Source organism: Hylobates moloch, unplaced genomic scaffold, assembly GCF_009828535.3.
Source record: "Hylobates moloch isolate HMO894 unplaced genomic scaffold, HMol_V3 SCAFFOLD_9, whole genome shotgun sequence".
Taxonomy (NCBI): domain Eukaryota; kingdom Metazoa; phylum Chordata; class Mammalia; order Primates; family Hylobatidae; genus Hylobates; species Hylobates moloch.
Window position 1 is genome coordinate 83,794,954 of NW_026652284.1, and position 27,549 is coordinate 83,822,502.

A 27,549-nucleotide genomic window follows, 5' to 3' on the forward strand; every position below is an offset into this window, starting at 1 on the left:
TTAATTGCAAACATTTTAGTTATATGTGTAGAGCTTTATTGTTACTCCTTTTAGTTACCCTGAAAAATTATCCTTAAAGGTGGCCTAGTTGATAAGACTGTTTTATCCTTAATCTGCATGGTAGAATACAGTATTTGCAACTCATTTTTTCTTGTTTTTATTGCAGATATACTTACTTTCTCTCTGATCTATTATTGTACACACTATACATTCAAATTGACATTTAAGACCAAACATCTCTTATGTTATCTTTAATATTACTTTGAATAATGATTGCAATGATGTTTCTTCCTGTGATTCCACATAACATTTAGAATAATGATGTCAATTTTTTACAACTGAATTTATTTCTAGTGCTTTACTTATATTTGGCTTTTTGACTCTTTTGAAACAATCAGCCTGCATTTATATAACTTTTATAAATAATATTATAATTAGGGTCAAGTTAAGATATTAAAAGTTCCTTTCAGCATTGAAATTTTGGCCTATTTTTGGTAAATAATTTTCAATCTCAATAAATCCTAAATAGCTCTGTGTAACATAGGTTTTTCCTTTTTTAATCATCAACTTAGTAAGCTTTATTATAAATATGTATAAATCCAAATTTTAGGAGATGTTAAGTAGAGATTTTAAAATCCAAAGAAAAGAATGTGTTAAGAATATAGTCATCACTCTGTATCTGTGGGAGATTGATTTCAAGACCTACCATTGATGCCAAAATCCATGGATGCCCAAATCCTTGATATTAAATGGCATAATATATGCATATAACCTCTGCATATCCTCCCAAATACTTAAAATCATCTCTAGATTACTTATAATACCTAATACAATGTACATGCTAAATAAATAGTTGTTATACTGTATTGTTTAGGGAATAATGATGAGAAAAAAAGAGTCTGTACATGTTCAGTACAGATGCAGTTTCTTGTTTCCAAATGCTTTTGAGCCACAGTTGTTTGAGTCTATGGGTGAGGAACCCACAGATATGGAGGGCCGACTGTACACATCATTTATAGGAAAAATGTGAAGTGTGCATGGGAATGATAAAGATCAAAATCTGAAGAGTGGGAGGAGGATGCAGTCAGGGTGCAGTACACAGGAGATTTCAACTCTTTTGGTAACATTTTATTTCTTAAGCTGCATTTTTTTTTTTATGCTTTCTTGGATATCGGAAATATATTTTTCTTAAGGCTGGTAAGGGATCAACCATAGTTTTTAATTCTGGTGATTTGTTTTTTGTTTTGTTTTGTTTTGAAACTAAGTTTTGCTCTTGTCACCCAGGCTGGAGTGCAGTGGCACAATCTCGACTCACTACAGCCTCTGCGTCCCAGGTTCAAGCAATTCTCCTGCTTCAGCCTCCCAAGTAGCTGGGATTACAGGCACCCGCCACCACGCCCAGCTAATTTTTGTGTTTTTAGTAGAGATGGGGTTTACCATGTTGGCCAGGCTGGTCTCGAACTCCTGGCCTCAGGTGATCCACCCACCTCGGCCTCCCAAGGTGCTGAGATTAGAGGTGTGAGCCACCATGCCCAGCCTGATGATCTATTGTAGGACTCAAATTACTTGAGTTTTAAGGTGAACCAAGTTCACTTTTGCACCTATATTGCTGTTAGTTTGGGTGTGGTTTCAAAGAATATGCAAATACTGATCCATAAATGTGAGCTCCTCTGTCAGTTTGAGTCCTTCAAGAAACAGATGACTAGATGGTATTAGACATGCAAGAGATTTATTGGAGGAACTCACTTGTGTAGGACAAAGCGGAGGGAGTAGGAGTAGGCAGGAAGAGCCTTCAGACTACCATAAACCTAACACCTGTGGTGAGACAGGGAAGGAAGGAGGATTGGGTAGGAGGAACCTCAGATTGTTGGTGCAGTCCTACAGAAGGTTGGGCCAGGCTGATGGGGAGTCCTTGGGCCAAAGTTGCCAGCCAGAGGAGTTTGTGTTGTGCTTGCACTCATATCATCACTGTGCTGTCCAAGGCAGGGAGCAGCCCTGGGGCCTTGCAGCTAATGTGATGAATCCAGAGGGGTGGCATCTAGGACTGCCAGTCAACTAGGCTTCCTGTAGTGAGTTCTCTTGAAGAAATTCTAAGAAGCACATTTCTAGATCTGCCACCATCCACCTTTTTGCACCACATATATCTGTCTCTTGCAGGTTTTGGAAGCAACTCTTCCATGGTTCCATGTACATTTCTTAGAAGGTGGAGGTTGGTCATGTGATCAGTAGCCCTTTTCCCTGAAGGACCACAACAGATACTCATCCTCTTTGTCTTCCACTGCAAATTTTGAGCAGCTTATAATAAATTAAGGGGAAATAATTCCAGGTAGGAAAGCTGTTTCATCATGTGGCACTGAGAAGAAGCCTAACAGAAAAGAGCATCCTTCTCTTAAAGCCTTCCCTTGAGTAATCAATTCCAGTTACTTGGGCCAGTTTTCAAGTGATTTACAAAGTTGGTAGAATAGAAGTTTACCTTACTTTTTTTTTTTTTTTTTTACCTTTCCCTTTCACGACTTCACTCTGATCTTTCTCTTTTTCTGCTTTTCCTGCTCAAGTTTTGGCTCATCTAAAATCTGAGTGTACCTTAGCCCAGTTTATATACCACCTAAAAAATGAATGGACTGTAGTTAAGATGTTTGCCTGGCATCTTGTCAGGGCATTTGGTAGTACTGCCTTGAAGTTGTTCCACCTGCTGAGTCACTGGCACTACCTCCTGCTACAACCTGTGGTTTCCATAGTGATGTCTCAGTGACTTTCACACAATAGAACCTGACTGGTTAAAGACCTGAGCTGTTTTCTATAATTCAAGTCTTTTACTAATCTAGAAATGGGAGCATGGTTTTGATGATTTTGAAATGCAACTTTACGAGTAAAAATTTTATGGAATAAAATGTACAGATATGTTTTAAGGACTGAGGTTGTTAGGGTAGAATCCTGAGGAAGAAAAGGAGGGGAAAAGACTTAAGGATTATCATGGGCAAGAAGAGTTAATCAGGAAATCAAGACATCTCGTTCTTAGGTAACATTCATGGTCAGCTTGAATGTTTGAACAATAAATTCAAAATTGATTGCTACCCAGTGAACATCGGTAATTCATACAGGGCCTTAAAGTCCCATATTAGAAAATACCAAGTCAGTACTTAATTCGAGGATTTTGAAACATGGATCAGTGTTTTCCAGTTTTGGGGTATTGTGACACTCCTAGTAGTGCTAATGGTGCATACATTTTAAAGTTAACATTGTTTGCTTTGATTCCTTTCCCTTAAAATTACTTAAATAGATTAAGTCAGGGCCAAGAACCTGGATGAATTAATGATTTATTGAATGAGCATTTTTTCATTTAGTCAACATGTATTGAGTCCAAGCTAGGTGTATATGTTTTTTTAAGTCAAAGGCAATACCAGCTTCGTGGCCAGATGTCTTCACAAGCACTGAAGCCAGTATCCAGAAATGAGCTCATTATTTTGCTCCAACCCCTAAATTTCATCTCCTGTGTTCCCTGTCTGCATGACACACCATCCACAGAAATAGCCAAGACAGAAACCTGGGTGTAAGGGTGCAAGTTTTATTAAATTAATACTAGTAACAGTAACAGCTAATGTTTATTGGACATCTACAACACTACAAATGCTTTACATGCACTTAATTTAATTCTCCTAAGAACCACAAAAGGAAGGTCCTATTATAATCCATATTTAGTCTCAGTACTGTGCAATGAATCTATAAAAGATTCTAGAAGAGCTCAGTCTCAAAGGAAATAAACATGAAAACAAGTAATTGCAGTACATTATGATGTCTTAGCAGGATAGTATAGGAGCGCCTAAGAGGAAAGCCTGACTTCCTGCTGGGGAAAGAAGCCCTTCAGAGGTAAATGGCATTTATCAAACACCATTTGTTTCTGGGATATTGCATGAGTGAGTAGAAATACAGTAGGGCTGTTTTCAAAATCTGTGATCCATCATTCAGATATGGCACTATTAATGAAAGAAAATTCCAGCAATCTGTATGAGAAAGTCCTTATCTTAGGTCAAGTAATACACCTTTGTCCCTTGTATACATGGAGGATGGGTTCCAGGACCCTACAACCCTGTCCTGCACATACCAAAATCCATACATTCTCAAGTCCCGAAAGTCAGTTCTCTGGAACCCCTGGGTATGAGAAAGTTGGGCCTTTGTATATGCATGTTTCGCATCCCATGAATACTGTGTTTTTTATCTGTTTGAAAAAAATTTCTGCATAAGTAGAGCTGTGCAGTTCAAATCCATGTCATTTAAGGGTCAACTATAAGATTTGGGCTAATATTCTCCAGAGAGACTTACGGGATAGAAGTTTCATTAGGGTACTTAAGATTAATGGATCAGAAAGCACAAAATATAGATCTAGGGGGTCTTAGGGCAGAGGAAAAAAGGGCAAGTATTAGGTAAAAATGAAAGCGGGTATGAGAAATGGAGGCACGGAGCCAGAGCTGAGTGTGTTGCAAATCCTGTGGATGGATGGGTCCATGGCAAGATCAGCCGGCAGTGACAGAAGTAGGCTTACAGCAGGTGCACACACATGCCTGTGCATACTGAAAGGAACAGAGGGCAAGCCAGCAGCAAAATATGTACACTGTAATACACACACACACACACACACACACACACACACATCTTCTGCTCTTTACCCGCCATAATTCATCCACCCAAGGAGAAATGTATCTGTAGGGCCAGCTTTAAAAATAGGCCTGGATGATTTTATGATTCCCTCTTCTGCCTTCAGTGAATAAAACATCTTTGCTGCAACTGAACACAAAGATTGAAAATGCAATGGTTAGTTGAGTAAACAGTTTTCTTGTAGACTGGGGATCATTTTGTTACAGGGAATGATATTTTCCTCAAGGCATTTCAAGCAGTTTGTGAGCAGGAATCTCACACAGAAACCCAAGTACAGGAACTCCAAGACAGCTGGGCCAGACATCCAGGACTCTGGCACTGGACACTAGATAGCCACAAAATGAGACTTTTTGTGCCTCTATTCTGTACATTTTCTACTAATTATCTTGTCCTTGTTCACAATTTCTACTCTTCCATAGCTTCAGCTCTTCATGTCCCAAAATGGCTACCCCAGACTGACTTGACATGACTTTGCAGTTCCAGTGCCCCATCAATTATCCACTTACCTCTCTGTCTTTCAATTTCAGTTCCTAAGAGAAGAAAACTTAGCTAGAAACGTGTATTTAGGGGCAGGGTCTTTTGTAGCAGAGTTCCATCAGAGGCCCTGGTTAGCAGCTTTCAGATGTCTACCTTTGACAGCTGTCTTAGCTTGGGCTAGAAGTAGGGGGTCTTCAAAATGAGCTGTGGGTAGGCAAGCCTATAAAATGCTTAGTACATATCAGTTAATCATCAAAATAAATAGTAATACCAAATCAGTATTTTCACATGGGGAGGGAGGTGAAGAAACTAAGAAGAAAGCAGCACAGGTGGCCCCGAGCCAATAAAGGGCACTGGAAGAGGGGCAAATCTTAACTTTATTTCCACTGCCTGTTTTCCTAGATCCATAATCCTAGGCCTCCTGACATACACCCCAAAAAACAGCTCGTAGGCTCAGTCTTACCTCTGGTGCTACTGAATGAAACAAGAAGTATAATGAGGGTTTGGAATCCAGTTAAGCTCCCTAGACCCTCAGTGTCTCCCAGGTCTGGGTGTAGACCCCAATTGCCATCTTTTCTCCAAGTGGCTCCCCCCTGAGCCCCTGTGTTGAGTAGTGTCATGGAACCCTGACTAGCTCCTACCAAATCTGCTTCCTCATGGCTGCCAGCCATGCCTGGCTTATTACTGGCATAATGGACACTTTGGTATATGTCTTTTCTGGTTCCTAAATTGAACTACCACACAGAAACCCTCCCTCTGTGCTCTGGCCAACCACCAATGAACCCCTGAATTCTGCCCAAACTTGCAAAACCACACTGCTGAGAGTACTGCAGGCATTCCCAGTAAATGTAACCCTTAATTGACCAAGCAAGAGCTGAGGTCTTAGCATGCATTGCATCTGAGAAGAACACAATTTTGCAGACTTCATAATTATCTCAAAGGGAATTTTATCTTCACTTTAGCAGGGATGAAATAGAAGCTTTATACAGAAGTGTTGCTCTCCAGCTAACACATTCAGGAAGCCTTGCTTTGCATCGTTTATGAAGGTTTTTGTTGGTTTTAACACCTTGAACTTCTTTATGAAGATACTTGTTTCCCTCAAGGACTTATTAATCAAAACATCACACAAAAGTTTCCTTAAACAATTAGAATTGGGAGGAAGATAAGCCCAAATATTGCATTTGGCATGACAATACATGTTCCTCAAAGCTATTCTCAGTATTTCTAATTTTAATTTTAAAATCACTTGGATTTACATGTGTTATCACAGCATATAGAATCCCAAATATAAGAGTTTCAAGCTCGAATATAAGTACTAAGTAATTAGAACAAATATATTTGAGTTTAGTTTCAACTCTGTAAGAAAATAGTTCAGGAAATTAATTTGTAAAAAGCAATCTTGTTAATTAGATTTCTTTCCAGGTGAAATATGAAGCTTTGAATAGCATTATCCAATCTGATTTATACTGAATGAATTCAATTTCAGCTGTAACAAAGAAATTTCCTATGTATCCATCTGGGACTTGCAAATCACTATTATTCATTTTATGAGAAAAATATGTGAAATATTTTCTAGAGGAAATACATATCTTAAAATACTTCTACTAATCACGTTTTGCTTAAGTTAGAGTAAATAAGGTAGATGAAATTAATTGCTCCAAATCTGTTGGTATTCTGTAATAATCAATTATGTCTCTAGTAAGGGATTGTAGGGCAAAACACCTCTGAAATTCAGTCATGTCTTATGTCAAATGGGTATATGAAGGTAGGCACACCCACATCTTTGGAGCTGAGGATTTCTAATGAGACAATGCTGTGCCCTAGGCAAGTAGCAATCTTGACAAAGATATCTGCTTCAAGATCTAAGAATCAAAGTCAAGGGTAGGCCTGAGTGGTGTTTGTTATTTGAGTTGATCAGTGGAGGTAACTCATGGGCAGAGCTCTTTTGCTGCCCTTAAAAACATTTCTGAAATCCTTGGCTGAAATTCTACCCCTTTATTACCATAATACTTTTATAAATTATCATAAGCAGTGTGCATGAACATTTGTCCTTTCCCTGGCTGCACAGCATCTATTTTGATGGAATCCGTACTATGTAATTCTTGGAAATGATGGAGTTAGAGACTTCCTTTCCCCACTCCCTTAGGGGCAAAGCCAATTGGATGTTCCTGCCCAGGACTTTGCATCTGGGGTTAGTGAAGCCAGTGTGCTGAGACAGCTTTGAAGTGACAGGGAGGTGCATCTAGTTACAGCAGTGGCAGTTATGTCCATTGAGACATCCCAAACAGATCATTCCTGCAGTAGGACCTTGGCCTGGTTCCTTCTCCCTGGCCCCTATCACATTTCTAGCCTTCAAATCCAGCCTTCCTGTGCAATCTGTGAGCCATCCTATACCTTTGCAACAAATTCCTTTTCTACCGAAGTTAGCAAAAGTCAGTTTCTGATGCTGTAACCTAGATGTGTATAGTCCTTGGCCAATTAACTAGAAACCTACCTTTTAGAAGTTACATTAGAGAGGGTTCTAACTAATTAGCTTTTCTTAAGTAAATCTTGCCTTCCTGAGAATTATTTTTCTTAAAAAAAAAAAATTGGTGGGGAATGCTGCAAAGAAGGTAAGCCCTGTAACTATCATGATCTGAGTATTTTGCATTTGAGCTGCTTCTTCTGGTTTGGATAGGAATTTTTTTCCTCCTATTGGGACTACATTTCCTTCTCTCTCTCTCTCTCTCTTTTTTTTTTCTTGGTAACTGTGTCTTGTTCTTCCCAAGACCATTTTTTTTTTTCTCATCTCCTGCCCCTTCCCACATTCCTACCACTGATGCACTAGTTAGCCCCAGTTGGCGAAGGAAGGGGGATTCTGCAGATAGAAGGAGCATGAAAGAAGGGAAAACTTTAGTCAGCATCTGGGAAGGGGAGAAGGGGCAGGAAGGAAAGCCTGTCACATTTTTATTTTAGTAAATTTCACTATTCTACATTCCATGCCCAATTTCTGCTTTCCACTTCTTAGGATAAAGAAATAAGGAAAGATAGAAGAGGAATGGAAACCTTCTTGTCACAACTTCCTACCCTTAGTCCCTTATTTTCAGCTAGACTACAGGGGACTGCATTGCTTATTGTTAAGTTCTCAGCACATAAACAGCATCTACCACATCATGTGCTCAGTTGAGTTTATTCAATAATTGTGATGGATCTCTTCAGCATGAAGAGGTCCACCAACATTCTTCCCACTGTTATCTCAGGCCGTCAATCCCTGCCTTTTCCAGCTGTCATACAGCCTACCTGCCCCACAACACAATAGCATTCAGCCTCTCCCACCTGCCCTGCAACACGTACAAATTCCTATTCTATTGTCTTTGTCAGTTTTAAAAGAAAAAAGAAAGGGGAAAAAAGAAATTCCTATTCTAACTGCATTAAGGCTTAAAATAAGTTCTTGTGAGCTGGTTTGGAAATTTATCCACAATTTATATCTTGTTTGTTCATTGGAAAATATAGGGGCCTGGTGCAGTGGCTCATGTCTATAATCTCAGAGCTTTGGGAGGCCAAGGTCAGAGGATCACTTGAGGCCAGGAGTTTGAGAACACCCTGTGTAACATAATGAGATCTTGTCTCTACAAAAGAAAAAAAATCCTAGGCGTAGTGGCATGCCTGTAGTCCTAGCTGCTACTCAGGAGGCTCAGGTGGGAGGATTGCTTGAGCCCAGGAGTTTGGGGCTGCAGTGAGTTCTGATCACACTACTGGACTTTAGCCTGGGCGATAGAGTGAGATCCTTTCTCTGAAAAAAAAAAATATATATATATATATTATATATAATATATAATATATTTAAATATATAATATATATTTTTTCAGAGAATATATAGAATATATTTTATATTTTATATATGTGTATATATTTATGTATGCCAGGAGTCAAACAGTGGTCTTACAAATAGTCTCTCATAAGGTAATTTCAGGTAGGTTGTAAACTGTCTTTCCAGAGGAAATCAAGTAGAAGAGTACTAATGTCAGCAGTGATGACTTGTTAAGTAAAGGGGACTTCAGTTTAAAGTTGATTTGAGTTTTGATGAAGAAAATATTTTTATTTTCTTTATATTTGTATTATATTTATAATTTATTAATATATCAATGTACTAACAACTATTCTCCATTCTTCAAATTCTCTATTCTTTAAATTCTGTCTTGAGCAGTAAATCTGCACCAGATAGCTGAAATGAATTGTAGTAAAATATTTAAGTATTTTTGAAAGTGCTAAAGAAGCTTTAGGGGCCCCCCCAGCTTGCAGACTCTGCCCACAACCACCAACATTCTTCCCTTCTGTCATCTCAGGCCATCGATCCCTGACTTCTCGTACTACAGCAGCCATATATTTTACCTGCCCTGCAACACAATAGCATTGCTCTACTAATTCACTTAGTTATTACCCAGACAGTAGACTTATACCTTTGGATGTTCTTGGCTGTCCCTTCATCAAGTCACAAGGTCCTAAACATCTTCTAAACATCTTTCAATCTTTCCTCTTCTCTTCATCACCACTGCCAACACCCCAATCTAGCTCATCATCATCTCTCATTCAGACTATAGCAATGGCCCCCAATCTGTCTTTTTATGCACATTTTGCTCCCTTTTAATTTGTTCTCCACTCTTTAACCAAAGTGATCTTTTTAAAAAGCAAATTTATCTCACAACTCCAACTCTCCTGCTTAAAAAAATCTTTCACTGGCTTACTATTGCCATTATATTAAAGTCCAGAGTTTTTAACATGCATTATCAAGGCTCTACTCTCTCCATCAACATCTTGGGTTCCATCTCATGCTACACTCCTCCTGTATGTCTGTGGCGGATTTCTCTTAATTCTTTGATCACATTTTATTTTCTCCTGCCTTGAGACCTTCCACAAATTGTCTCCTCTGCCCTCAGGGCTTGTCTCACATTCTTCAGGTCTGCTCAAACATCATTTTCTCAGAGGAAACTCTCTTGACCCCACAGGGCAGGAATGTCTTTGTCACATAATCCTATGGCACTTCTCTGCTAACTGCGAGCCCTAAGAGGACATGGACTATGCCTGTCTTATCCTCATTGGTATTCTCCAGTTCATGACCTCTCTACTTTGTCACATCCACCAAAACTCTCCCTTTTTCCTATACCCTGAGGAGATATTGTGTTATTATTTTCTCATTTCAGATTCCCTTAGAGAAAAATATCCCACATTTAACACCCTACAGCCCTGAGAGTCATGAGAGAACTATCTAATCAACCTATTTCAACATTCCATTTTGGAGAGGTGGAATGGTATAGTAATTAACATAGTGGTCCCTCAAGTTAGACCTTGAGTTCAAATCCTGACTTTGCTAATGACGAGGAGTGTAACTTCGAGTAGATTGCTCAACCTCTAGTCATAACAGAGTTTCCTCATTTGTAAGACAGTAGAAATACTTACCTTAAAGGGTTGTTAGGAAAATTAAATGAAGTAATATATGTCAAACAGAACAGCACCTGTATATAATACATGCTATGCAAGTATTTGCTATTATCATTTTGAACACAGACTCTGTGCCACATAGACTAGCAAAGAATTCTATGACGGTAGGGCTTATGGTGGCCTTGTTTATTTTGGTTTACTCAATGACTAGCACAGTGCCTTGCATTAAATAGTTGTACATTAAATATTTGTAGCAGGAATACAGAATGAGTGAATGAATGGTCATCATTCATTAAATATCATCATAATGGATAATAGCAGAAAAGATACCTAACCCTTATTAAGAAATTTCCATAAACCTCCTGTCCTTATCTGAAAAATGAGGGAAACAATAGCTTCTTTACAGGACTGTTATGAGATTTCAGTGACAATAAAGTATGTAAACTACTATACCAGTGCCCAGCACACTAAGCTCAACAATCACGGGCTTTTCTCTCTGGACTCAAAAGTTAGTAGGTCTGACTCTTTCCCTGGGTTCCAATATTAGGTTCTCAGTTTGGCGTCCTTGGCTGTCCCCTTTATTATGGCATTTGTGACAAGATGATCTGTCTTCTCAACCTCCTACTGTTGTTATAAAATCTCTATGAAAGGCAGCAGCCTCCTCTGCCTTCCATATTAACCAGCACTTTCCCTGTCCAGAAGTTATTCCATCTTACGGATATTGAGAAGATAAATGGAAGTGATTAGAATGTACTTTCCAAACATAAAACATTGTACTGTAGGAGTTTGTCAAAGGGGATTAATATTACCACATATCTGTAGAAGAACTTTATGAAGACCCTGTGTATCTCTCAACCTTAATGACTAAGATTGTAGATATGATAGAAATCTGTAAATAGCATGGAAAAGCAAATTTATTGAAGTCTAGGACAACTACATTACCCAGCTGTACACAGTGTGTTCTTTCTTCAGAGGCTGCAATAAATGAAAAAGATGGTTGCCATAGAGATAAACTGTGCCCTTTGGCTAGCTGATTAGAAGACCATTTCAACCTACTTTAAGAGAATATATTTTGCCTGTCAGTGGTATTTATAGATAATTTCTATCACAGTTTTAACCCAAGTTTTTAAAGCTGAAATGTTAAATCTATAAATGTTGAATTCCATAAAGGCTTTTGTTCCTTTGGTAAAACTTATTTTAACATTTATGTGCTTTTTGCCTTGGAAAATGTGTTTTTAAAGTTCTTCCCCCTAGGATACTATAAAAGTCTTCCTTGAAATCTACTCTACCACATAGTTGGCTTCATTTTCTTTAAAGCTAATATTTTATTTTTTGAATCATTTGTCAGAGGCAATATGCAGTATCACAAAAGCTGCACCAACACAGGAAATGCTTATGAAACATGGAAAACCCATTTAATAATAACTCATAGTAATCAGTTAGCACAAAGATTTGTGGATGGTAATATTCAGATCCTTATGTAGTCATTTAATCTGTTCTTCAGAATTCAGAAAGTAATTACAAATACACAGCTGGGAAAATCTGCCAGTTGATGCAAGCATTTGCTGCAGGGAGAAAATTTGTCAAGGTTAAGCTTATTTTGTCTGGTCGGGTAAGATAGGTTCTGTGGATAACAAAGAGGAAGCTGGATGATTTTATAAATTGAATGAATTTTATGTCATAAATCTGACCACTGTTCCCTGAAATATTGGTGCATAAATCCAGTTTTTAGGTGTGATAAAAGAGATTTGTATTCCCCAGGGAAATAATAATTTTCCTGACATTGGGGATTCAGTCACAACCTTAATTTGCCCAGGCCAACGTTTAGAAAATTGCTTTCTTCTCCTATGCTGTTGGTGACTATGTTTATATCACTTTGCATGTGTGTGTGTGTGCGTGTATTTAACTGGGCATTTAAAAGTAGGGAGAATAGTAGAGAAAGAGTGTCTTATCAAATATCCTGGATTCCAAATCATGACCCCTTAAAGTTCTAAATTTAGGTGAGTAAATGGTCATGTAGCTTGTTTCTCATCTCCCCCATCCACAACCCACAGTGTCTTTCTCTTAAATGTGGTAAAACCAAATAGATCAATATACATCAAGATCTTTTAGGACCTGAAAAGTAAGGCCACAAATCATTAAGGGTAGAATGTCAGTTTTCTTTTTTCCTGTGATGTAGTGAAACTTAAGCCACTACATACTTCCTAGGTTGACAGCTGAAATAAAAGTCACAACATTGTTCATGTTCTTGTTTATTAGGCCTAAAATCAGTTATTTTATTTCTTCATCTAAGAATCTCTTTTACATTTGTACAAGGAAAAGTGTGGTAAATAGTGAAAGCTGGCTAGCCTAAAGCCCATTCCCAGCCCTCTTTATCTGCAGTCCTCCACTAGAGAGACTGAAAATGCTGAATATTTTTTTTCTACCTCCCTTGCACCTAGGGGTGGCCATGTGAACCTGTTCTGGCCAATGTGGCATAAGCAGAAGTCTACTGTGAGGTTTCTTTTTCTAGGAAAGCATTTCTTTCTTAATAAAGGAACAGATGTTGTTGGTGCTACCTCTTCCCCTGCCACTTCTTTATGCCTTAAATGTGAACCTGATACCTGTTACTGTGGTGACCATATTGTGACCATGAGTCCAAAAGAATAAGGTGAAGGATGGTGGAATGAAAAAATAGAAAAGGCCAGGGTCTTTTAGGACATCATTCACCAGGAGATCCAACCTGCTGTCTCCTGTCTTCTAATTATAAGAGACAAATAAATTACTTTCAGCTTAAGCCAGTGTTAGTTTGATTTTCTGAATACTTAACAACCAAGAAAACATCCTAATGACAAGACTTGTTTTTAAGTTTCAGTCTAAAAGCCACCCCCCACTCCAAAGGGTAAGTGAATACTTTCCATTTCATTTCTTATCTATCTTAGGTGAGATTGTTCTATCTGTAATAATCATTATAACTTTTCTTTGATTCAGTAAGTAAGCTGGACCTTTCGAAAGGATGAAAAAGAAGTGATAGTTTGGTATTATGCAAACAGTAGTTCATTATCAAGATGTGCAAGTAACACAGTTCAGGATCATCCTCTGGGTGATAATAACTTTTAACCAGTTTGGAAATGAGGCCGATTACAGACCATGAAGGGGCAGGGTTCAGGTGGCTTATCATATCAAGGCATTTTCTTTGGAAGGTAATGAAACTGACTTCTATAAAGCGGAAAGCACATCCTCTCTGTAAGGATTCTTAATCCTTCTACCTCAATTTTGTATTGAATAGATACAAAATAGAACTCGCTCTCTTGACAGGCTCCTCTGTTTTTAGGAGAATGAGGTACAACTCTTCCAAAGCACCTTTTTTGTGGACTCTGTCTAGTCCTAATAAGTACTCCAGAGAATAGTAGATGCACTTCTATAGTTTCTAAGCTATCAGCTGCAATGCCATGTATCTATCAGCTTTGTCATCTGACACTATCAAGCTCCCTATGATCTCGCAGTCATTCAGATAGCCAGTCTAGTTCGTTAATGCCACCTGTTCTGAACCAATTCTCCATCAATTGTTCACTGATTCTGGCTTCAAATTTGCACATCAGATCATTCAATAACAACCATCAACTGCTTTTTGTTTTAAATTGAGGTTAAATTCACATAACATAAAATCGTCCAGTTTAAAGTATACAATTCAGTGACATTTTATATATTCACAATGTTCTACAACCACTAACTTACCAAGTTCCAAAACATTTTCATCACCCCAAAAGAAAACCCTGTACATATTGGCCAAGTGTGGTGGCTCATGCCCGTAATCCTAGCACTTTGGGAGGCCGAGGCGTGTGGATTGCCTGAGCTTGGGAGTTCGAGACCAGCCTGGGCAACATGGTGAAACCCCATCTCTACTAAAATACAAAAGAAATTAGCTGGGCATAGTGGCGTGCGCCTGTAGTCCCAGCTACTTGGGAGGCTGAGGTAGGAGAATTGCTTGAACTCGGGAGGCGGAGGTTGCAGTGAGCTGAGATCGCACCACTGCACTCCAGCACTCCAGCACTCCAGCACTCCAGCCTGGGTGACAGAGTGAGACTCTTATCTCTACAAAAAAAAAAAGAAAACCCAGTCACTCAAAATTATTCTCTCCTTCCAGCCTGACACAACCACTAATCTGCTTTCTGTCTCTATGGATTTACATATTCTGGATATCTCAACTAAATGGAATCATATATGTGAACTTTTGTGTTTGGCTTCTTCTACTTAGCATACTGTTTTCGAGGTTCATCCGTGTCATAGCATGTATCAGTACTTCATTTCTTTTTATGGCTGAATAATATTCCATTGTGTTCATATACCACATTTTGTTTATCCATTCTTTCACGGACATCTATGTGGTTTTCACCTTTGAGCTATTGTGACTAAGTGCTGCTGTAGACATTCATGTACAAGAATTTGAGTACTTATTTTAAATTTTTTTGTCTATATACCCAGGAATAGAACTGCTGGGTCATAGGGTGATTTTATGTTTAGCCTTTTGAGGAACAACCATACTGTTCGTTGTATGTAAATGGTGTAGCAGCTGCACCATTTTACATACCCCCAGCAACATACAAGTGTTCCAGTTTGTTCACATCCTTACCAATGCTTATTTTGCTTTTTACAGAAAATGATAGCCATCCAAGTAAATATAAAGTTGCATCTCGTTGTTTTGACTTGCATTTCCTTAATGACTAACACTGTTGAGCATCTTTTCATGTGCTTGTTGGCCATTTGCATATCTTCTTTAGGGAAATGTCTATACGAGTTCTTTGCCTATTTTTTTTTTTTTTTTTTTTTTGAAATGGAATGTAGCTCTGCTGTGCAGGCTGGAGTGCAGTGGCACGATCTCGGCTTACTGCAACTTTCGCCTCCCGGGTTCCAGAGATTCTCCTGCCTCAGCCTCCCGAGTAGCTGGGATTATAGGCGCCTGCCACCACACTCAGCTAGTTTTTGTATTTTTAGTAGAAACAGGGTTTCACTATGTTGGCCAGGCTGGTCTCGAACTCCTGACCTTGTGATCCACCCACCTTGGCTTCCCAAAGTGCTGGAAGTGCAAGTGTGAGCCACCGCACCTGGCCTCTTTGCCCATTTTTAAATTGGGTTGTTTCTCTATTGTTGAGTTCTGTATATATTCTGGAAATAATTCCTTTGTCAGATATACGGTTTGCAAATATTCTCTCCTATTATATGAGCTATCTTTTCAATTTCTTGATAATGTCCCTTGATGCTCAAAAGTTTTAGATTTTGAAAAAGTCCAATTTGGTTTTTCTTTTGTTGTTCATGCTTTTGGTGTCACTAAGAATTCATTGCCAAATCCAGGGTCCTGAAGATTTACCATTATGTTTTTTTCTTCTAAGAGTTTTATGACATCAAATACTTATGTGAAGTTTTCAGCATGACTAACTGAAATGAAATGTTGAAAAGGAATATAGTTTATGCAATAATCTGCTCCAGAGAGCACTTACCTAGTGTCAAAGACTTTTTGTTTTCATTACTATATAATTAGATGTTGGTCCTGAGTTCTGCTACCTAGACATCACATTGTCCTCTTAGCATCTAATTAACGGAGAATGTTAACTGATGAGCTAAGTGAGAAAAAGACAATTTAACAAGAAGGTCAACATATCCCTTGGACTTGGAAGATAGACAGATGGTTCAAGGACAAGGTGCCAAGCTTCTTACCAAATGAAGACTTGCAGCACAAACCAGTCTTTGCTATGTTGAAAATACTTTACCTGCCCCATAAACTCATTTTATTTCTTAAACAGCTTCATTAGTGAATAGCTTTCATTGAATATCATGACAGAGCCTCCACCAGTAAGATGTAAGTGATAGCTTTGAAATGTAGTAGGACTGCCCTCATAATGATATCCAATAGACAAGGCCAGCCTTTGGAAAATTAGACTAGAGATTAAGTTTGTCTTTAGTATCTATTGTACTTACTGAAGTTTCTTTTTTCTTTTTTTTTTTATTATTATACTTTACGTTTTAGGGTACATGTGCACAATGTGCAGGTTTGTTACATATGTATCCATGTGCCATGTTGGTTTGCTGCACCCATTAACTCGTCATTTAGCATTAGGTATATCTCCTAATGCTGTCCCTCCCCCCTTCCCCCACCCCACAACAGTCCCCAGAGTGTGATGTTCCCCTTCCTGTGTCCATGAGTTCTCACTGTTCAATTCCCACCTATGAGTGAGAACAAGCAATGGGGAAAGGATTCCCTATTTAATAAATGGTGCTGGGAAAACTGGCTAGCCATATGTAGAAAGCTGAAACTGGATCCGTTCCTTACACCTTATCAAAAATTAATTCAAGATGGATTAAAGACTTATATGTTAGACCTAAAACCATAAAAACCCTAGAAGAAAACCTAGGCAATACCATTCAGGACATAGGCATGGGCAAGGACTTCATGTCTAAAACACCAAAAGCAATGGCAACAAAAGCCAAAATTGACAAATGGGATCTAATTAAACTAAAGAGCTTCTGCACAGCAAAAGCAAGTACCATCAGAGTGAACAGGCAACCTATAGAATGGGAGAAAATTTTTGCAACCTACTCATCTGACAAAGGGCTAATATCCAGAATCTACAATGAACTCAAACAAATTTACAAGAAAAAAACAAACCACCCCATCAAAAAGTGGGCAAAGGACATGAACAGATACTTCTCAAAAGAAGACATTTATGCAGCCAAAAAACACATGAAAAAATGCTTACTGAAGTTTCAAAGAAAGCACATCCCTCTGACTAGACTGGGCCCCAAATACAAGTGATGTAAATTTTCTTGGTAGAGGAATCATTGACTTTTTGCTTTCTGGGCTGAAAAACTAGATTTTTTTTTTTTTACTTCCTACAAAGTGTGCAAGTTTAGGGGGAACAAATTCATTCTAACTTAACTCACAAAAGGATGCTTTGTAAGTCAGGAGGCCAATTTCAGAACTTACAGGAGGCAGAATTTACATCTCCCCAGATGCCAGTATTGGCTATTTGCTACAACTTCTTTCTCTTAGTGGTAAATCCACTTGAGAGAACAAATTGTTGGTGCTGCTCTATGGTGAAAACAGTAGAAGGGTGTGTGATGGGTCCAGGTAGGAGGGATCTTCACCTGCCTCTCAACTCACAGTATGAGTGTACTTGCATAAATATTAGTTGATTTTCCTCAAAGAGGTCTGTCTTTCAATAGGTACCTGTTCATTCCCATATAGCTTTTCTGTTTTGTAGCCCTGATAGAAGTATATTCAGAGTATCTATCTAGGAGTATCTATCTAGGAGAATCTATCAGGAGACCTATAGTTTTACCCATGTCAGAGAAGATAATGCTTTTCTCTTAATCTAAAGCCCAGTTACCAAATTGCTGCTCCTCTAGAGGGCTTATACTTCAAGTAATCCAGCAGTTTCAATAACTTAAGCTCTGGAGCCATCCATGTAGGAGGAAGTTAGTGATACTTTATTTTCTCCTGCTTTTTTTTCTCTCAAAAAAGCAAGATTGAGAGGCTGGGCGCCTTGGCTCATGCCTGTAATCCCAGCACTTTGGGAGGCTGATGGGGGCAGATCACCTGAGGTCAGGAGTTTAAGACCAGCCTGGCCAACTTAGTGAAAACCCATCTCTACTAAAAACACAAAAATTAGTGGGTCATGTTGGCGCGTGCCTATAATCCCAGCTGCTTGGGAGGCTGAGGCAGGAGAATCGATTGAACTCAGTAGGTGGAGGTTGCAGTGAGCCAAGATCGTGCCATTGCACTCCAGCCTGGGCGACGAGTGAAACTCCATCTCAGACAAACAAAAGCAAGATCAAGTCTGAAGCAAAAGTGAAGTGAGTCCTAAGTGCATTTAATACTTCCCTTCCTGCACTCCAAACTACAACATTACTGTGGACAAACAATATATATTTCAGGGTTTCTCAGAATGGGATCTTGGTATCACCAGTAGTACATAGGTTGATTTTAGCTTTTACCCAGGTGAAGAGCTTTTATTTTTAAGGTTATACATTTATGTTAATGTGTGTTAGCAAAAGACCTAACTAGCTTACCAAACTCCTGGTGTCCTAGATATTGTGGCTTAGAATGAAGCTAAAGTGTAAAATTTTTTAAAATTGTTTTAAAGAATTATATTATGCAGATAAGAATGGTATGAGAATATGGCAAAGATGATGAAGGTAGAACTCAAAGACTAAAATTTGGGAATTTATTTCTCACCTTATATTAGTAACAAAGTTTTAGCAGCATTTACACAATGTGTCTTTATAGCTGATTTGACCCATCCAACGAATCTCATTCTATTCCCTATCTCCTACTTTATTTGACTGGTTATACTCATAAATGCTTACCCCTCCATCACTTGACATAACAAAGCATCAACTTCATTTGGAAAAATGCTTACTATGGCAACCTCTCCATGGGACATCTTCTCTCAATTTTCCTCTTCGCTCAAGCATTCAGATTCAGCATTTATCTACAAATGCACTCCTTGTGATTATGTCTCATCCTAACGTTCTCTTATCAGTAGGTCACCCTTGCCTTTCTCCAGCCTTTCTTTCTGTTCACCCACTCCTGAGCTGCATCTCTCTTGAAAACTTCCATTTGGGAATTTATTTCTCCATCTTGAACTAAATAAATGTGCATTATTTTCCTCTCCATGACATTCCTAGGCACTCCTTTACCTAGTTCTCTCTGCATACTACAACACTTGATGAAAATAATTACAACAAAAATAGTTAGATATAATTACTGGCTATTTTTATAAAATTAAATGTAGCTTGCCCTGGTCTATTTTAGGTATATTCTTACGTAGACATCGACATTGGTCTTCTAAAGTGAAAGTGCCCTTCCCTCTGGAAAGGCTGGATAAAACTAGTATCAATTTGTTTTCTTGCATTTCTTTTCTCCTCCTGTATGGCAGCACAACAGTAATCTGAGGCATTTGACAATATCACTGAGTACACTACAGCTTTTTGAAAAATCCAGTGACTTCCTTAATTGGACTAAGAGACAGTGGCTCTATTTGAGCTTGTTTATAAACCACTTAATGGGAGTTATTTCTGCAGGTGCTTCTAATTTTTATTAGTTTTACTATCAAGTTAACTTTTCCTTGACTTTACCCCCAAATTATATATAGGATATATAATTATATATAGGATAGCTATATCCTATTTGGAGCCTTAATGAATTACTACACTCTTCTATGCAATTCCTCAGCATCTCTACTCCCTGGCTCTAGTCCATGCCCTATAATAAGACCTTCTTATCTCAATCAGGTGCTCAATTGTAATGTAATTGTTGTTGCTAACCAGGTTTTGGTTGATTAAAACTTGTGATTCAAAAAGATAACTCTTCCCTCAATGAGTGTGTAGATTTAAGGATATAGTACTCCTGTCTATATGGAGGCAGTAATAATTGAGATGTAAATGGGCTTTATGTTGTACCAAGTGGTATAGGATGAAGGTTCTGAAAATACTGACAAGAGAAGACTATGAGAGAAAAGGATGGGTAGAATTAAATCTGGATGTTACTTAGAGAAACACTTGGGAAAAGCTCAGGAAGCATGGAAAACTGGAGCAGAGACAGGAGGTTGTAAGGATGCTTGGAGAGTCCAATGAGAGAAGGGCATAAGCTTTATACAGATCAGTTATCTAGAAAAGCCTTGAAAAGAAGCAGCAGCTTCAATCACTTCATCTAAGCAGACTGAAGGAATCTTGAGATGAGAAATTTGATAAAGAGCTTTAGGATGGAATCCAAATATTAAATACAACTGCCCAAGCAATATCCGAAGGTTGCAGAAAACATTTTGTCTTCAACTGGGAGTGAAAGCAGTAACTGGTGGCCAGGACTAAGCTGAATTACCAGCTGACCTGGCAATGAATTTTGAGGAACAATCTATTAAAATTGGGTTTAGTGAGTTAAGAAGCATCAAAGCTGGTTTAAGTAGCCAGACTGTATTCCTGTGACTCTGAATATTCTGAAATTTCCTCACTGTAGAACAATGTCATATTAAAACCCAAGTGACTGGGCTGAAATAACAGAAGCCAGAAAGCAGAGAAAGCAAGAGACATACAAGGATAATAAAAAGAAAAAGCCTTGGCCCATAAGGTGGTGACAGGGAAATTTACCAGTCATGGAATTCTAGGAAGATTCTCTCTAGGGGTTGCTCTGATATGTTTTTGTGCCAAAGCATAAAGATAATTATTTTGGGTTGTGGGATATTTCTAGTACCCTTCAAATCATGCCCATGTCTAGTACTGAGGATGAACTGAGGTAGGTCAAGGTGCACTTAAAAAAATGCACATAGAAATCCCATGTATAACTGAAGTATAAATGAAATACTTTCATATATGTTTTCTTTCAAATCAAATTTACTCCATATTAAAAGTTAAATTAAAAAACTGCATGGCTAAATTCTCTAGTCTTCACTTTTCTGCCACAATTCCTCTATTCTTCCCTGCAGTCAAAGATTCGTGTTATCATTTGGATTTGAGGAGCAATAATATGTTTTTGATTGCTTATGATGTAAGTTTCTTTTAACTTGTTTTATTTTGGATTTGATAAAACCTCAAAAATTTTTCTCAGAGCCTTTTCCCTCAAAATACCAATTCTATTATACAATAGGGTGTGTTTATTTTTCTAGTTTTTAAAACAAAGCTGCTAATTGACCCCAGTGGTTAACATAGGCAGCACAAAATATTGATTTTGGAATGTGGAAAGTTTATTAAAATGAAGTGGCTTGGGTGATAGAGTCAGAACTGTACCAACAAAGAAAAACATGGCATATGACACTGTGCTTCCTCAGAAATGGGAGGCCCATGTCAAGTGTTAGGCATAGCTTGCATCTGGCACAGGGACAGCCATCAATCAAACCTGGGGATACTCTCCTGGGCTATTTTGTGCTTCGATCCATGCACTGCAATGGGGTAAAAAGTTAGTGCAGGCCAATCACTCAAGGGGAGAAAGAGATGATCTATCAAGGATTTGACATTTGCACATGCAAGACCATGGAAGAAGCTAGGGTAGATGGGGATGATAGATAAAACGTTTTTTGAGAAGGGAACAACCACATTAAAAAGCTGCCACTCCTTGTCTTCCTGCTCTACCATTTCTCAGTATCAATTTCACTCTGCTTCCTCTGTGTCCTTCCATCATGACACTAACAACTGCTATGTCTCATGTTAGATATTGTTGAAGAGTCACACTATGGTTGACCCCTAAAACCCTTCATTTCCAAGGTAAATTAAATGAGAATTCATGTTCCCCACCAACTCCTTCATGTTGCTTCCCAAACACAAACGCATATGTGCCTGATGTTCAGGTTATATATAGTCTTCTGTGACATTTTTTTTCCTCCACTAAGGTGTCCTTGGTTTTCACCTGTAAATGTTCCCTGTCCCTGTGAAATGGCTCTGTTTAGACGCCATGTGCTCTCCACTACACATATTTTGAGCACCTATTTACTATATACCCCAAATGGATATGCACAGAGAAGAGCCTTCAAGTAGGTATGATTTCCCTTTGTGTCTGCAGCTTGCAGGGATTCTAAATTCTCTCACTAGCTCACACTCAGCTTTTAGCAATATCCTTAAAAAATGCTTGTATTCTTCTTATCTGTTTGCATGGCACCTGGGGTTTCTTCCTCCTAGGCTGTGCCACAAGTGAATCAATATTCCCACTTTCACTCCTTGGAAGTTTCTGTCTCTCTTTGGATTTCAGTATACTTTGTTGCCCTGTGATAGCAGATCCTTGATGGGTTTAAGAAAAGTTATGATTATGTTGATTATCTGCTTTTTCTTTTTGTTAGGATGGAAGCAAACTTCTTTCCAGCTTTCTACATTCTAGATGGGAGTGGAATTATGTTCACTTTTTTTTTTTTTTTGAGACAGAGTCTTGCTCTGTTGCCCAGGCTGGAGTGCAGTGGCGTGATCTTGGCTCACTGCAACTTGCACCTCCCGGGTTCAAGTGATTCTCCTGCCTCAGCCTCCTGAGTAGCTGGGATTACAGTCACGTGCCACCAAGCCAGGCTAATTTTTGTATTTTTATTAGAGATGGGGTTTCACCATGTTGGTCAGGCTGGTCTCGAACTTCTGACCTCGTGATCTACCCGCCTTGGCCTCCCAAAGTGCTGGGATTATAGGCGTGAGCCACCGCACCCAGCTGTAATTATGTTCACTTTTAAATATAATTGATTTGGGCTGATGGCAGGATAAGGAAGCAGATATTTCCAAGAAGTAGTTGCAAATAAAAGACACAAGATACACAAATTCAGATGTCTTCTTGTTGATGAAGAGGGTCAAACTCTAAAATATTTGAAGAGATTTATTCTGAGCCAAATATGAGTGACCATGGCCTGTGACACAACCCTCAGGAGGTCCTGAGAACATGTGCCCAAGGTGGTCGGGATACAGCTTGGTTTTGTATATTTTTAGGGAGGCATGAGACATCAATCAAATACTTTTTTTTTTTTTTTCGAGACGGAGTCTCGCTCTGTTGCCAGGCTGGAGTGTGGTGGCACCATCTTGGCTCACTGCAACCTCTGCCTCCTGGATTCGAGCAATACTCCTGCCTCAGCCTCCCAAGTAGCTGGGATGGCAGGTGCGCACCACCCCGCCTGGCTAATTTATTTTTGTATTTTTAGTAGAGACGGGGTTTCACCATGTTGGCCAGGATGGTCTCAATCTCTTGACCTCATGATCTGCCCTCCTCGGCCTCCCAAAGTGCTGGGATTACAGGCGTGAGCCACCACGCCCGGCCTATTAAATACATTTAAGAAATATATTGGTTTGGTTCAGAAAGGCAGAACAATTCAAAGTGGGGTGGTGGTGTGGGGGTTTCCAGGCTACAGGTAAATTTAAACATTTTCTGGTTGACAATTGGTTGAGTTTATTTGAAGACCTGGGATTAATGGAAAAGAATATTCAGGTTCAGATAAATGATTGTGGAGACCAAGTTTTATTGTGCAGAGGAATCTCTCAGATAGCAGACTTCAGAGAGACAGCAGGTCGTAAAATATTTCTTATCAGACTTAATAGAGTGCCTGGCTCTTAGTTGATTACCTCCTGGATCTGGAAGGAAACAAAGGAAAACAAAGGAGAAATCCACATTCTCTATAGAATGTGGATTTTTCCCACAAGAGACTTTGCAGGGCAATTTCAAGGTATGGCAAGGAAATATATTTTTGGGTAAAACATTTTTTCCTTGTCTCGCAATGTTATGCCAGAGTCAGATTGAGGCTGGGCGCAGTGGCTCACGCTTGTAATCCCAGCACTTTGGGAGGCCGAGGCCGGCAGATCACGAGGTCAGGAGATCGAGACCACAGTGAAACCCCATCTCTACTAAAAATACAAAAAATTCTCTGGGCATGGTGGCGGGCGCCTGTAGTCCCAGTTACTCAGAGAGGCTGAGGCAGGAGAATGGCGTGAACCGGGGAGGCGGAGCTTGCAGTGAGCCGAGATTGCGCCACTGCACTCCAGCCTGGGTGACAGAGCAAGACTCCGTCTCAAAAAAAAAAAAAAAAAAAAGAAAAGTTAGTCACAATATACAGGGTCAAATAAAACCCATCTGATGAGAATTTATGGTTTGTAGGGCATGACTCCCCAGACCCCTTAGATAGGAATTTAGGCAAAATAAAAAATCAGAGCTTAGTCCTTAATATGTAGAAGTGATAAGCAAAGCTGATAGAATAGATAATATTTTAGGAAAAAAATAAAATGAAAAAAGCCCTGATGATTGGAGACTCAATTAAATCACTAAACTTACTGCATAAAGGATAATATTTGTATGTATTGTGTGTTTGATGGGAAGCAGATGGTTTGACAAAATAATAATTATACTTTCCTTGTAGTCTGCTCTCATTCCAGTTTTCTATCTGATTTCCAGCTATCTATGCCTTTTAGTTAAGCAGAACTGTTCCTAGAGAATCATCTGAAGGGTTTTCCTCTCTTCTTTCTCAGCAAGTTAATATTGATGTATTTGGGCTGTTCAACAAAGAAAGAAATTACTATTTAATTTTTTTCCTTTGAATTCCTTTCATTATTTAAAGTGGTGATGCTTCAAATAGCTAAAGACTAATTTAAAAAAAAAAAGGTGATTCATTCATTTCCTCCACCAGAGCCACATCTCAGCCTCAGGGCTCAAGGATGGCAGCAGCATGAGGTTAATTTTGGACTCACAGGCTGCTTGCTTGAAAACTGTTAGCTTCACTTCTCATCTCCTTGTGGGTAGGGAGCTGCCACTGATTGCATTTACGGAATAACAAATGAGGATTAAGCTTTCTATTTGGGAGATATTTTGAGCAAAATTAAACATGGTGTAGGCAGAGTGGATTAGATTGAAATGATCCCCATTCTAACAAAGCCCTTACACACACACACACACACACACACACACACACACACAGCCAGTATTAACCCTCAAGAACAAGGTAAATCACAAAACATCTGCAGTGTCCTACCAAGTTTTCCAGTAATTACTATAGAGTATAATTAAGGTAATTAAGTCTATAGACTCTGTGTTTAAATGCTGGCTGTACCACCTGCTAGCTGTATAATCTTGAAAACATATTTGGTCTCCCTAAGTTTCAGTTTCCTCCAATGTTATATTGGGATTAATAATGACAGCTAACATTCATTGAGTATATATCATGCCCAGAGTGTCCATTCACTTATTTATTTCTGATGTAACAAATTGGAAGATGAGTCAGAAGAAAATACTCAAACTTAAGCCCAAAGTTATGGAAATTACAGAAAAGATAGTAAAAGATAAATTGACACAGCAAATAGGTTTAATACATGTGCATCTGGAGTCCCAGAAGAAGATGTGAAGGAATATGGAGAAGGTTATTTTTTGCCAGCCACTGCTTTAAGTACTTTACAGATATATCTTATTTAATCCTCATAAAATCTCTCTGAGGTAGGCACTATTCTTGCCACACCCATTTTACAGATGAGGAAACCAAAGCACCAAGTTAGGTAACTTGCCCAGGGCCACACAGCTAGTAAGTGGTAGAGCTGAGATATAAACCCAAGCAGTTTGAGCTGTGTCCACATTTTAAACCAGCCTTATTCTGAGGACCATACATATGTAACTCATTAAATGCTCACCAATAAGTCCTATGAGTATTATCATTATCCCCATTCTATAGGTGAAAGAGGTTAGGCAATTTGGCCAAGATTACATAATTAGGTAATGATAGAGCTAAGATACAATGCCAGACAAGTCTGTCTCTAAAGCCCACAATCATAATTTTTATGCTATATCCTCTGTCAGTAATAGTACCTTTATCATAGAGTTCTTTAGTCCAGTCCTGGCATACACTCAGATATTGTTATCATTTACGATTACTATTACTGATTGTCCTCTGATAGCTGTAGCTCCCTAAGAGCTCAAGTTGCAATCACAGTGAGGTGGGAGTAGCAGGAATGTATAGCACGCTGCCTGAATATGACACCCTGCTCTCAGCAGGTTCCTAAGATGAGGAAACTATTAGAGTTCCTAAAATGAAAGTCCTCACTAGAGATTCCATGTATTTCAGTTCATTTACTCCCATTGCCTAACTGCAGTATAGAAGGTGACTGGATACCAGAAAAATTGTAGGGAAAGAGGAAAGGCCTTTAATCCTTTGCTGGGAGTTTTAAAATTTGATAGAATTCCAATCTGTCTTGACTGACAGCAAGCTAGCACAGAATACCACATCACACTCCCTAAATGATGCTAAGGCATTTATAATAGTAGGATTTTTTTTTTTTTTTTTTTTTTTTTGAGATGGAGTCTCGCCCTGTAGCGCAGGCTGGAGTGCAGTGGCACGATCTCAGCTCACTGCAACCTCCACCTCCTGGGTTCAAGCAATTCTCATGCCTCAGCCTCCCAAATAGCTGGGATTACAGGCACATGCCACCATGCGATAGAAACAAGTCTGTGATTACAGGGCAACCGCGCCCGGCCATATATTTTATATATATATATATTTTTTTTTTTTTTTTTCAACTACTTTTCCAAGTGCACATGTTAATTTATGTGTTCCTTAGAAAAGCCCTAGGAGATGCATAATATTATCTGCCCACTTTATGGATGAGGAAATTGAGGCCTGGTGTTCAAGGCCACACAGTCAGTAAGTGATAAAACTGGAATTTGAACAGTTTTGCCCCAGAATCCAAGATCTTATGTTCCTTTCACTTCAATACTAATTTTTTTTCTGAGATGGAGTCTCGCTGTGTCACCCAGGCTGGAGTGCAGTGGCATGATCTCTGCTCACTGCAACCTTTGCCGCCCGGGTTCAAGTGATTCTCCTGCCTCAGCCTCCTGAGTAGCTGGGATTACAGACATGTGCCACAACGACCGGCTAATTTTTGTATTTTTTAGTAGAGACGGGGTTTCACTATGTTGTCCAGGCTGGTCTCGAACTCCTGACCTCAGGTGATCCACCCGCCTCAGCCTCCCAAAGTGCTGGGATTACAGGCATGAGTCACTGCACCTGGCTTCCAACACTAGTTTTAATACTCTTCCCACATTACTGATTAGCCCTCTATCTCATGAATGAAACTAAATATTAAATATATAATTATAAAAGTACAAGGTAATTTTCATGAAGTTGTTTTGTGGTCCTCTTAAAAATGCTTCCCATCTCTCACCATTACATTGTACTCTGCTTTTTTTTTTTTTTTTTTTTTTTTTTTTTTGAGATAGGGTCTCGTTCTGTCGCCCAGGCTGGAGTGCAGTGGCGTGATCTCAACTCACTGCAACCTCTACCTTCTGGGCTCAAGTATCACCTCTGCCTCCTGAGTAGGTGGGACTACAGGCGTGCACCATCACACCTGGCTAATTTTTTTGTTTTTTGTAGAGACGGGGTTTTGTTATGTTGCCCAGGATTGTCTCGAACTCCTGGGTCCACATAATCTACCTGCCTAGGCCTTCCAAAGAACTGGGATTACAGGTGTGAGCCACTGCCCCCAGCCCATTGTACTTTGATTCTTTTGCCTGCAATGTTTTCAGCCCTTCGCCAAAG

The 27,549-nt window shown here is 39.1% G+C and overlaps 1 long non-coding RNA gene across 1 annotated transcript in view; it reads right to left on the reverse strand.

The window, feature by feature from the left end:
- Window positions 1-3,785: 3,785 nt before the first annotated feature.
- The window catches only part of LOC116813503 (uncharacterized), a 54,952-nt gene continuing 31,188 nt past the window's right edge, over window positions 3,786-27,549 (reverse strand). Inside the window, exon 3 of the long non-coding RNA XR_009214816.1 lies at window positions 3,786-4,782. This is a non-coding gene — a long non-coding RNA (uncharacterized LOC116813503). The remainder of the gene's footprint in view (window positions 4,783-27,549) is intronic.